Genomic DNA, 12,868 nt, shown 5'->3' with positions numbered 1-12,868 from the left:
CCAATAAAGCACCCCCTCCTGTCGACACTGTGTGGCTCGATACCTTTTTGAAGAGCTAAGGTGATTCTGACAGAGCTTCTTAGCATCTTCTCGAGCTCCTGCTGTGACTGGCTTCTTGATCCACCAGCTTCCACATTAGCCTCTTGGGGTTGCCCTCCGGCCCCTCCCCCATTCTGCCCATTCATTCTGTCCTCTTCATTCTTCAAAGCATCCCTAACAGAAGGTGGATTTATAACAGACTTTTTTTTTTTTAAAGATTTATTTATTTACATATACAAGAACTGGAGTACAGGGCAGAGAGGATTGGAGTAAGGGAGTATGGGAGAGGGTATAAGAGAGAGTGGGGAGCAGAACAGGCAGATCTACTGAAACACACTGCTGAGGGGAGCCACAGAGGGTCAGGAGAGGTTAGCCATGCCATGTAGGTCACCTTCCTGGCTGGGGATCAAACTTGTGCTTCAGTGGCTGCTATAGCTTCATAGTGCTGTGCTTTAGCCCATTGTGCCACCAGGGAGGCCTTGTGTAACAGACTTTTACTAAAACATTGGGGATGACTATAGGGAATAGCGCACAGAGCAGGAACCAAGCTGAAACAGACACTGGATTTCTAGACATCTTAGAAGATCTACTTGCAGACTTGCCTTCCAAGCCCCCAGCCCCAAATTCCTATTACTTTAGCTGCAGAGGAAGTCAGTACTCTCTCTCATAAGTCCCACCAATTCAGAGCAACATAGGAAGTGTGTTGAATGCAACCTTTATTATTATTATTTTTTTTGTAAACAGTCTTTAAAAGAAGTAAGTATCCAGTATTTATCATAATATATGAGAGGGGACCTGACTGCATATCAAACTCTTACTATGAAATATTACTATTAAAATTGCTATTGCTATGCTGGCCCACCTGTGACTATGTGGGTGCTTCTCTTTCTCTCTTTTTCCTAATAAACCTATCCTTTTAAAATGTAAAAAAAAAACACAACTTTATGATAAGTAGAAATTAACCTAGAGCTGTGAGTTCTGCTCTGCAGTCAGGCTGTCACTGAAATGTTATAACAATATTCTGCTTGGGGAAATTTCCTAGAAAGGAGTCTATGAGTATGATAAATAAATAAATTCTTAGTCTATTCTCCGGTAGGGTAAACTTAGGTCTTTGAATGAGAGCTGGTGCACCTACTGAATGGTCAATCAGACTCCCAATTTTTTTTTTTTTTTTGTAAAAGAGATATGTTTAACTCCATTTTATAGATGAGAAAACATAAGACTTTGAGAGCTTAGATGATATTACAAAAGCTAGGCTGAGAGTTTAGCTCTGGGCTCAATGGTTTGCTTACTAAATGTTAGAAGAAAAATTAAGGGCATACAGGCCCTCTTTCACATTTGAAGTCATACTAAATATGTGAGATGATTAGTGAGGTCTTATTCCTCATGAAAACAATTTCTACAAGTGTCAGTATAGAGCAACATTTTGTATTCTTTATTTGGAATCTACTAAGGCCACTGGCAGGAATACCTAAAACATTGTGGGCCTTAGTTTGTAAGTGGGGAAATGCAACCAATGTTATACCATGCCAAAGGACTTCCCACAAAGTTATTTCTGTCCCCTGGGAGCACTTCATTTAAAAATCACACACGCGCACACAAACACACACACACATCACTTTCTCTCCTAACATAGTTAATTCCTAGATAATTTACGTCCTGTAATATATGTCATAATACCTGCCTCTTGTAGTCTATATTTTCATCACATTTGCAGTGTTGTTTAAACATGTCAGATCATATGTTTGTGAATATCTGTTGAAGTTCTTTGTTCTCGTCAGTTTCTCTGACACCCCACCCCCAAAGTGGGCTGTGTCCCTGTTGTTATCAGTTATCTTTCCAGTACATGACCCTACATTTCCTATTCTCACTTGCTGCTAAGTTTTCATTTCTTGGCATTCCAGACAATGGAATACTATCAGAAGTAATATGTATCCTTCTTAACATCACATATATAGGACCTTCCATTCTCTTGTCTCCTATCCCTGACTTGTGGAAATAATCATAGTGATTCTGGAAGCCTTACATTTATTGCAAATGGTGAAACCACAGATGGAAGCAACCTGGGGCTCTGAACCATCATGTAGAATAAGACCATTACCAATGAGACGCTCTGTGAAAATTATTTATTGTATTTTATTTATACATTTGGTATTTGTTAGAGTAGTTAACTTTAGTACCATTAGCATGGTACTCCTGTGTGTGCATGCACATGCCATGTGTGTGTAAATAACAGATATATACAGAAAGGCAGGAATCTAGGGTACAGATTGTATCATTAGAAATGTTTAGGCCTCTCACATTATTCCAGTCCTCAAAATACCAAAAGACACATGATTTCATTGGTAGAAATAAAGTACTGTTCCCAGCAATCTAACAATATCTTGCATTCTTGCAAAAAATCCTCAGGCTAATATTAAAGAGACTTATTCCACATTTACACCTATAAAAGTTCTTCTCTGACATCTATAGTTGCTCTAGACTGAATGTTTAGTTCTCTCTAAACTCAATGTAAATTCTGACCTCATGTGTGGTATTGGGTAGTGGCAGCATTTGGTAGGTGATCAGATTGTGAGGATGGAGCCCTGAGGAATGGGATTGGTGCTTGATAAAGCAGACTGGAGCGAGATCTGTTGCCTCTTTTCTAAAGTGGACATGGAGGAAGGTCAGGGCTCTATGGCCCAAGAAGAGGGCCTCCAGTAGGCATCTTATCTGCTAGCATCTTCATCTTGGAGACTTGCCAGCTTCAAGAAATGTGAGAAATGAATTTTTTGTTGTTTGAGAGCCACCCAGTTTTTGGTATATTGTTACAGTAGCCTGAACATAGCAAGACTCTGTATTCCAAATTGATACGCCCTTCCTTTCTCTGTCATGGAAATAATTTGATACTTTACTAGACATTAATGGTCTTTTGAAATCAACTTGTACTATGTAGTAAAATACTGTTTTCATTTTACTCTCACAGGGAGCATATACATGTTTAGGGAGCATGGCAAAAATTCATCTTCAATTGCTGAGATATCCGGGGTAAATGAAAACATAATGAAGATTATTAAGCAGTGCCAGGCAGTTTATATTCATCATTGTAAGTTATTTGCAGTAGGTTGTAAGCAGATAGGAATTATTGAGGGATCCGGGATACCGTACTAGCCCTGGACTTCATCCCCTGAGTATCTTTAGTGGAAAAGAGATAATTCCTGATTGAAATAGGTGCCCATGTTTTGAATCATGGGTATCAGGAGATGATGGTGTGGATGGAGATTCTTATGTGGTCAGAAGGACTTTGGAAATTCTTGGTGCAGGTTCAGTCTGATACAGCTTTAAGAGATAAAGTGCTCTAGCTATTGAAAAAAAAAGAAAAAAAAAAAAAAACACCCTCTACTCTCTGGACTGTTAGTTCTTAGAGGAGTGGCCGTGGTGAATAAGACTGGAATTGAAGCATCATAAAAATCCACAGTGTCGGGCCCTCCCTCGTGGTGAAACGGGTTAGAGCGCAGCAATGCAAGCTGGCCGCAGCCGCTTCAGTACAAGTTTAATCCCCGCCTGCTGCTCTCCTCAGCAGTGTACTTTTTCCATCTGCCTGTTCTGCTCCCCACTCTATCTCTGGTGAGTCCTCTCGCTGCCCCCGCACCTCTGGCTTGTACCCCAGTTCTGTATGCATGAATAAATCTTTAAAAAAAATCCACAGTGCCCTTACCTGTGCCTCCCACTAGAGAGTCCGCTGTTTCAATATCTTAGATCATCAAAGGACCATTTCAACCATTTATTGCTATGAATGAGGTCTAGATAAAGTGTATTGATGAAGTTTCAGTGAGTCAAAAGTCACGTGTTTTCCATACCATCTCAGGAGCACACAGACTGACAAATGTCCCAGCCCCATTTATAGCTGAATTAGGTCATGGGATTGAACTCTAATCAATGAAATGTGGGCATTGACTTCCAGGACTGGCCTTTTAAAACAGCATGCACACCCCCAGCTCTTTCTTGACCTTCTTTAGTGACCTTGGAGGCCTCTCTCCTGGAGGAGGGCACCAATTGACACTGGACTGAGATACAAACAAAATTAAATTTTCATTATGTCAAAGTAATTGGGATTTGGGGACTTTATAGAAGCTTAGCCTATGCTAATTGATTTTAGTAACTTGCCTAGGTCACAAAACCAGTAATTGGTAGAACTGTTCTTTCAGTTTGAAATTGTCAGTGTTTATAGGTATTTTGTTGGACTCGACTACTGTGTGTTCTTGTGGTTTTCTGCTTGATGCTACTGATGACCCTCTAGGAAGATTGCCTGATGACAATGGAAGGGTGAAGAGGGTGGTTTGATCTTGGTCTGTGGTCATCCTTGTGGTATGGCCAACAAGTCATAAAACCCCACCTGTTTCCAGTCCCTCATTTCAGCCCCTATCCTGGGGCTTCCCAGATGCTCCTGAGGCAGAATACAGCATGGAGCCCCGAGATTCAGTGTGTTGCATGTGTGCTGCCTCACTGTGGGGGGACTACGGGGCTGCGGGCTGTGAACACAGGCAAGGGGGTCCCAGGCCACCCATGCAGAGTGACGCACACCTCATCACTGCCAGCAGCTTCAGGCTTCCAGTGGTCTGGGTTTTCTCAGTCTCTCCAGGGACTGCGAGGGAGTTGATGACCAGTGAAGTTTATCAGCAGTATAATTAGTCCTTTTCCTCCATATTCAGCTTGTATGGAGAAACAGTAGCTCCACATGCTCTCTCAGCAGATGTCTCCTTTGACCAAGTTGTGCTGGGGTGGTCATGGCTTCTGTTTTCCTTTCTTCCCAGCCTTACTCTCTCCTCTCCTCTGCTTCTCTGGCACTGTACTCTCCAATAAAGTGTAGCCTAAAAGCTTTTGAATGATCTGTTTTCTAAGGAACATAGCCTGAGACATACAGCCTCATGTTTAGTCACGAGAACAGTAGCCTACATACACTGGAATATTTAAACTATCTGACAGATGCACATATAATTATGGCAATAATGGTTTGAATAATCTTGCTAGTACTTATCTGTTTTCCTCCAAATTGTGTGTGTTATAAATATTTGTTATAGAAAACTAAAAAATGCAGGCTGAATTATCAAATTCATTTTTCCCTTTCTTTCAGTCTTTTCTCATCTACTCATCCACAAATCCAAGTTGTTATTTCTTTTACAACTGGAAAAGGCTAAAAATATTCATTGCTGAAGAAGACCAGGCAATTTCTGCATTGCTTTCCCCAGGGCAAAATAGCTCTATTTAGAAACTAAACCCTTAAACTAGAACTGGAACTGACGGGAACCACAGGCAGAAAAGAGAAGAGTTTGAGGAATTATTGTGCAATGGACATATATTTGACCTGCACTTACAGATGCACTTGTGAGTGGGAGTGTGTGTCTGTCTGTGTGTATGTGTGTGCGCTTGTACACTACAGAGTAAGCAGAGAAAGGTAAACAACAAAGTAGACAATTTTGTTGCACTACTATTTGCACATGGCTCTCTCCCTCATTTTCCAGTAAGCTCACTTCCTCTGAGGCAGGAGCGTCACTGTTTAGGACATGGTGAGTGGTGCGTGTCAGGCTTTTTAGTGCTGATCTGTGTCCCAGCCATACCAAGCATCATCTCTCTAAGTGCACTTGGAAGCTCTTTATCAGAGAGCCTGGATCCAAATGTGCTAACGTTTATACCTTTGTCAGTCGACACTTTTTATAACTACAGGGGTCTTTGAGAGATATTGTTGGAAAATAAATGTAGACATTCCACAAGGCTGCCAGAACCCAGGCTTTCACCTTTTAACTCGTATTAGTAATGGTGGTATGTGTGGTTGCTGGACAAAATGGATTTGAAATATCGGCAAGAAAAATAAATCAAGATATGTTTCCTTCTGGTGGTTTGGTCTGAAAACAGGGATAAAAGGCCCAGGGATCAGAAAGGGTAAGATCTGGGCTGTATTTGTAACACCAGTGAATGAACAGCAAAAATTCATTCCTGATCCATAGAGCATGAAGGTCTAAAGAGGTCCAATGAGATAAACAACAGGAGTTCTGGACAGAAGAAAGATTTCTCACAGCCCAGCCCTCCTGGGTTCTAAAGATCATTGAAATGATTCTTGAGAGCAGATGGAACGACCCTCCAGAGGGTCTGGAAAGAAGAGCAGCAGAACTGTGGGAGCTGGCAGCTGACTTGAGGAGGCTTAGGTTAAAGTCTCAAGACTATGCATCTCATATCTTGACATTTTCTCCTCCTGCTTTTTGATATGGAGACCCAAAGCTTTTTTTATGGGAAACTTCAAGATTTTTTTTTTTTTAAGTTTAGCACATTGTGTGAAAAGAAACAGAAAGTCACCCACATTACTTGAGGGGAAGGGAGGTTTGCTTTAAGAACAGATTTGCTTAGAAATGGAGGGATTGTTGGGCAACAAGGCGACTCTAAATAACCACTTCCTTTCTCTGCCAGGAACCCATGGTCATAATTCTCACTTCTCCATGAGCAGTCCCCTGCTTCCTCTTTTATTGTCACTCAGATTTCTAGACTTCTTTCTTGGGTTCTTTGTCTTCATATACTGTACCTTTGGTTTGCCATTCACTAATTTAGGAAATTGATCAAAGAATAAATGTGACTTAATCATAAGTGAGAAATATATTTTAAGTGAAAAAAAAAACCAATATTGGTATAATTCTAGAGACACATTTGTGTTTATGGATATTGAGTGTAAGTAATTTTAGGGTCACTAAGTTGTGATTGAATAGAGCAATTGTCAGCCAGAATTATACCTCTCATTTACTGGCAATGGGACGATTAGACTACTTAACAGGAAAGCAACTTTTAGCTAGAGTATTTTTCTGAACCCAGACAAAGGGCATGGATTTATTCATTTCTTCTGAGTTGATAATTAGATTCTGAGAACAAACTGCTATGCAACGAGCCACCGATGTAAGAGGGCACCCACTGGCGAGGACAGCGACCCTCACTCGATTACTGGAAACTCATGGACAAACCTGCCTTCGTCAAAGACGCTCCTTAGAGGTTCAGCGCAATCAAATACCTGCAGCCGGAGCTTGTCGGAGCTTCCCAAGTGGTCTCCATCTCTCTTACTCTCTTTTGTTACTCCTTCAAATAAGTTGTCCTTTTTGTTGCTGGAACATGAATAGGACTGAGGAGTCCTGGGGGGCTGCTCCCTACAGTTGGCAAAGCAGTGCCAGACGTGTGCTGCATGGCCTCACTGTTTAGAAGTAGGACGCCTAGGGCTTCCCTGCAGGCTAGCCTGACAGACACTACCTGCCTTATGCCGTGCTTACACCCATTCTCAGCATTTCCGAGCATTTACTACATTCTCTGTATAGGCTTCACTGTGGCACTGGATGCAATGAAGGGAACAGATGTGTGAGCAACCTCCAGGGGTTTGTAATCGAAGGCAGAAGGACAGACCGTGCAAACACAGATGAGCGCTCAGGCATAACCTGCAGTCAGGACACAGGTATGGCAGTCTGGATTGACACAGTGCTGGAACCAAGGCCGAGTTCCTCCTGGAACATAAAAAGGCTCCTCTAGGGTCCCTTTAAATAGCCTGGCTCTGTTTGTGGACTTCAATATCATCTAATTTGCAAAAGTGCCTTGAGAACAAGTAATGCAGGAACATACTGACACGCACAGCTCATGATGTGGTATAGGGACATGTTCCTATAAGAACATGCCAGAAAAGACAGGTGAACCTGAATTTATATTCCAAACAATCCAAGGAGAGCCTTCCAGTGTGTGTAAACATCAAAACCCTGGTTCATCTCTGTGCCTTACAAATGTCAATTGAATATGAATGGAATAAAAGCACAATACTGTCCCCACTCAAAGGTCAGAAAGAAAAACTCCTTCCCCCTTCTCCTTTTCATTCTCTTACTCTTCTTAATATTTATAATTTAATCAATGTCGTTATTTATATGGGTATATAGTTTAAATCAAGACTTTCCATATTTTTCCCCAATGATACTTCTTAATAGTCTTCCCTTTGCCCATTGATTTAAATTTTCGCAGGACAGGGTCTCTGGCTTATTCATCTCTATGTCTCCTGTACCTGCTGCAGGGCCCATATCTTCTGGTTGGGTAAATGTGTGTTGTCTCACACAGCCGCTGGTGTGGGTTGAATTGTGTCCGTTTCTCCAATTCAGAATGTAATTATATTGGACATTGTGTTATAAAAGAGGTAGGTAGTAGCTAAGTTAAAAAGAAGTCCATAGGGGCCCTCCCTGGTGGCGCAACTGATTAAAGCACCGCATAATGAAGCTCTCCAAAGCCACTGCAGTCCAAGTTAGATCCCCAGCCAGGGAGCTGGCCCACATGGCGCGGCAGACCTCTCCTGACCTGCCTGCTGCTCCCCTCAGCAGTGTACATTGTCAGTCTGCCTGTTCTGTTTCCTGCTCTGTCTCCCCTTGGTGAACGGTCTCACCCATCACACCTTTGGCCTGTACCCCAGTTCTGTATGCATAAATAAGTAAATTTAAAAAAGAAGTCCTTCGTGTGAACCCTAGTCTAAAATGACTGGTCTCTGTAGAAGAATAAATAAGGACAAAGCACATATGGGGGTTGGGGGTGTCCTGTGAACACCAAGGGAGATAAAAGCATCTAGAAATTCAGGAGTGGGGCTTCAGGCGATACCAACACTACTGACACCTTGATTTTGCAACCCTGCTCTCCAGAAGAGTGAGAAAAAAAAAATTGTTTCACTTCTGTTGCTTTAATTCACTCAACGTGACTAACCCACTTTGGCATGGTAGCCAGAGGAAACTAATACAACACCTAAAAGTCAGTTATACTTTTAATATCTGTGAGATATCTCTTTTATTACTTTGAAGTCTTTACCATTCAACCAAATTATTATGTCATTTCAAATCTGTAGCATATGTATAGGGAATAAAACAAAGGGAAACTAGCAAGAAGTTAACAGTGATTATTTCTGTGAGATTTCAAGTTAACATTTTTTATATATCTTCTAATATTTTTCAATTTTTAAAATGATGTGTCTGAATTGTTCTACTAAGTTAGGAAAGAAGCTATTTAATATCACATGGAGGGGGTCTGGAGGCACAGGGGTTAACCCTCAGCACTTTCAAGCTGACACCAACCACTGCAGCATAAGTTCGATCCCCAGCCAGGGAGCTGACCCACGGGGCGCAGCAGACCTCTCCTGTCTCACCTGCTGCTCCCCTCAGCCATGTATTTCAGTACATCTGTCTGTCCTGCTCCCCACTCTACTGCTCATGAATCCGCTCACCCTGGGCACCTCTAGCCTACACCCCAGTTTTTGTATGCATAAAAAATATAGATAAATCTTTTAAAATATCATACAAAGGTATTCATTTATAAATTGGTGACCTAGGGGTGATACACAGGTGAAGTTTGCAGTCTCTGATGTTCTTCATGCACTGTGATTTGTTGTAGCTGATGCTGTAAAATGCTTCTTTTAGAGAATGATGTTTGGTTTAGATAACCCCTCTCCTGAATTTGTCTTTTTGTTGTAAAACTGTAACGGGAAGGTATTGTTCACATAGACTGACATAGTTCATATTTATATTCCTGTCACTGACAGTATTATTTGCAAATTGTTTTTTTTTAGCCTCTTCTAATTTCCATACTACCACTTATTGTATTTCATTAAAACTGGTTTAGAAATGCAAGGCATATAATTAGATTGAGAAATATGCTATCGATTTATTTTTCCATTATGATGTTATCACATGCACAAAAAAGTCATTTGGTACAATTGTTATGATAAAAACCACAAAAGAGATCTATTACATCAGACTGAGTTTTCAGTGCCTCCTGCAGTATAAAATATGAAAGAGAGGGGTTAATCTGTTTTCATTAGTGCTGCATAGCCACGTAGCCTTAAATGCCTATAGGCTAATAATTTCAATTGAATCCTCGGTAGACAAGAGGTTTTTCAGGAAGTCATGTTAAATAAAAGTAAATCAGTACTTAAAAACTCAATTTTTAAGGTTGCTGTGGATGATAATAGTTTTCCAGCCCTGCACTGTGCAAAAATACATGCTCCGAAACTATACATGGCTACATTCTCTTGCAGGGAGATCTGGAAGTGCAAAAAACATAGATTGAAGAGTAGGACAGAAAGTGGGATCACAGTTTCACTGGTGTTCATTAGAGCAAGGTAACATCACTATTTAATATGTTTCAAGAGCCAGAATTTTAGAGATTGTTTCAGGTGATTCTTACTAAACTGATGTCATTGGCCCAAGTTAATAGCTAGTATTTATCCCAAGTCCATGCACTTTCTGCAATAATAGTCTCTTTCCTTTAGTTGAGTGATTTTGGATGATAGTTAATGTTTCTGACTCTGTGTTGTTTCTTGCTAAACAAGAATTACTAATTTCCCTTCATAAGTTGGTTTTGATGATGGCATAAGTTAATTTCACTTGGCCCATATTGTCAGTAAATGAATTTGTTTTTTTTTCTCTAATGACCTGGACTAGCCTGTTAGCAGTCCTGGGTTAAAGAAGAGATATTGATAATCCTCATGCTACATGAATAGTAAAGGTAAAGACTGGGTTTTACTCCAAAAGTCCTCTGCTTTGCTAGCTTTTTCCTTGTGCCTCCCTAATTCCTCACAACCAGTGATATTATTACTGTCTACACAGTTGGGCCTGACTCTAGAATGACCTATGATTGTCTGCAGTTTTATTTTCTTGCAGTGTCCTTTTTGGGCTTTGATATAAAGGTAATGATACACTATTATGATACATTAGGAGTGTCCTCTTCATTTTTTGGGAGAGTTCGTCCAATATTGGTAAAAATTATTTAAAAAAAAATTTTTTTAGATATATTTTTTTTTATTTGTATGTATAAGAACTGGAGTACAGGCCAGAGGTATGGGGAATAGAGAAGATTCACCAATGATAGAGTGGGGTTCAGAACAGGCAGACTAACTGAAATACACTGCTGAGGAGAGCAGTGGGCAGGTCAGGAGAGGTCTGCTGCACCATGTGGGTCATACCTCCCTTGCGGGGAAGTGGCTGTGGGTAGCTTCACAGTGCTGCATTTTAACCCATTACACCACCAGAGAGGGCCCTTGATATTAATTCTTTTTAAAAATTTGGTAGAATTTAATGCTGAACAGTTAGTATTTGCTTATTATATATAGGTACTTCCAATATTTACATTTGCTGTATTTTCTTAATAACTTATCCCTTTATCATTAGATAGTGACATTCTTTGCCTTTTTACAGTTTTTGACTTAATGTGTACTATATCTGTTTTAACTATTCCCACTCTTGTATTGGGTTTCCATTTACTTGTTTCTTGGAATATCTTTACCTTGGAATATCTTCACTTTCACTCCATGTGTCTTTAAAGCTGAAATGACTCTTTTGTTTCTAACATGTAGTTGGGTCTTGGTCTTATTTCTTTGTTGTTAATTTTAATTTTAAATACATCCATCTACTCTATCGTTTTGATTAGATAATTTAATTTTCCAAATACCTTTCAAAATTCTTGACATTAATGAATGAACAAATAACACATATTTAAATTGATCTCTAGTTGGGGGAAGCTTTGTAAAAGTTGATGTAGTAGTAAATAGCTGACCATAGTACTTTTTGCAAACAATTTCTTTTACATATGTTATTTCATCTCACTCTAACAATAGTCCAGTGATTAAAATTTAATTTTACAGCATTCATTCATTTTTATGCCTGTGTTCCTTCTTGAAGCATCCAAATTGCCCTTGTGTTCTCAGTACCTGGCAAGTACCTGGCAGGTAGTGAGAACATTGCTGATTGAATACATGTATAGACACATGGATGGATATTAGATACAGATTGAATACATGTAGATACATGGATGCATATGAGATGCAGACTGAATACACAAATAGATGCATGGATACATATTAGGTGCAAAGCCAACTGCATGCCCTATAGTATACTGTATCAGAGATGAGGGGCAAAATAAATCTGGAGAGGAAAGACTTGGGAAAAAGACATGTATGTTTTGTGGGGATAGAGGGTAAGTAACAGACAGTAAACTGATCTGTTTACAGTCAGAGAAATTCTAGTTAATAAATTCAAGCATAAATCAGTAATATTTGTTTGAGTGTTAGCCCAAGCTAGTGGTGAATATATGGTGTGAAGGGATTTAGGAGTTGTCCTTCAGATGTTCTAGGAGGTACTCATGAATCTGTTGGGCTAGATATTTTTCATATACAGTGCTGCTGATTTAGTAAAAACTACAGATCTAAAATGTTTTGTTGTATTAGATTGAATAGTAATCAGACTTTTTTGGCTAATGTCAGCACTTTAAAAAAAAAATCACTTGCACAGATTTCAGTTAATCATCCCCCTCAGTCTGCTCACTGTCATTATCAGATTTTGTAGGTGTATTTTTTGGTTTTGTTATATTTTTGCATTTTCTCCCTTCATCCCCACTCCTCCATCACTACTCTCTCCTCCATAATTGCGACAGACAGTGGTATATTTGATATTCTACCACACAGGTATGCTACTTAAGAAATAACAGCACAGTTTACAAAAGCATACCTCAGAAACTGGGTACAACCCCTCCCTCTGCCAGTGCGAACTTGGGCCTTCCTCTGATTATTTCGTCTCCCTGAATTTATGTACAGTTATTTGATAAATAGATGAATGAGAATACAGTATAAATTAATGTTTTACATACATGTGAAAATGTATATAGATAGTGTGTATGTTTGATTTACATGGATAGAATTATAAATCAGTAAATATTATGATGTTTATCTTTTTTATTGAGTACCAACATTTTTAAGTCGATGCCCTTAAGTTATATATAAATTTAGGTTTGTTATTCTGTTGTATGATCT

This window comes from Condylura cristata, unplaced genomic scaffold, assembly GCF_000260355.1.
Source record: "Condylura cristata isolate star-nosed mole 26May11 unplaced genomic scaffold, ConCri1.0 scaffold00008, whole genome shotgun sequence".
Taxonomy (NCBI): domain Eukaryota; kingdom Metazoa; phylum Chordata; class Mammalia; order Eulipotyphla; family Talpidae; genus Condylura; species Condylura cristata.
This window is presented reverse-complemented; position numbering follows the sequence as displayed.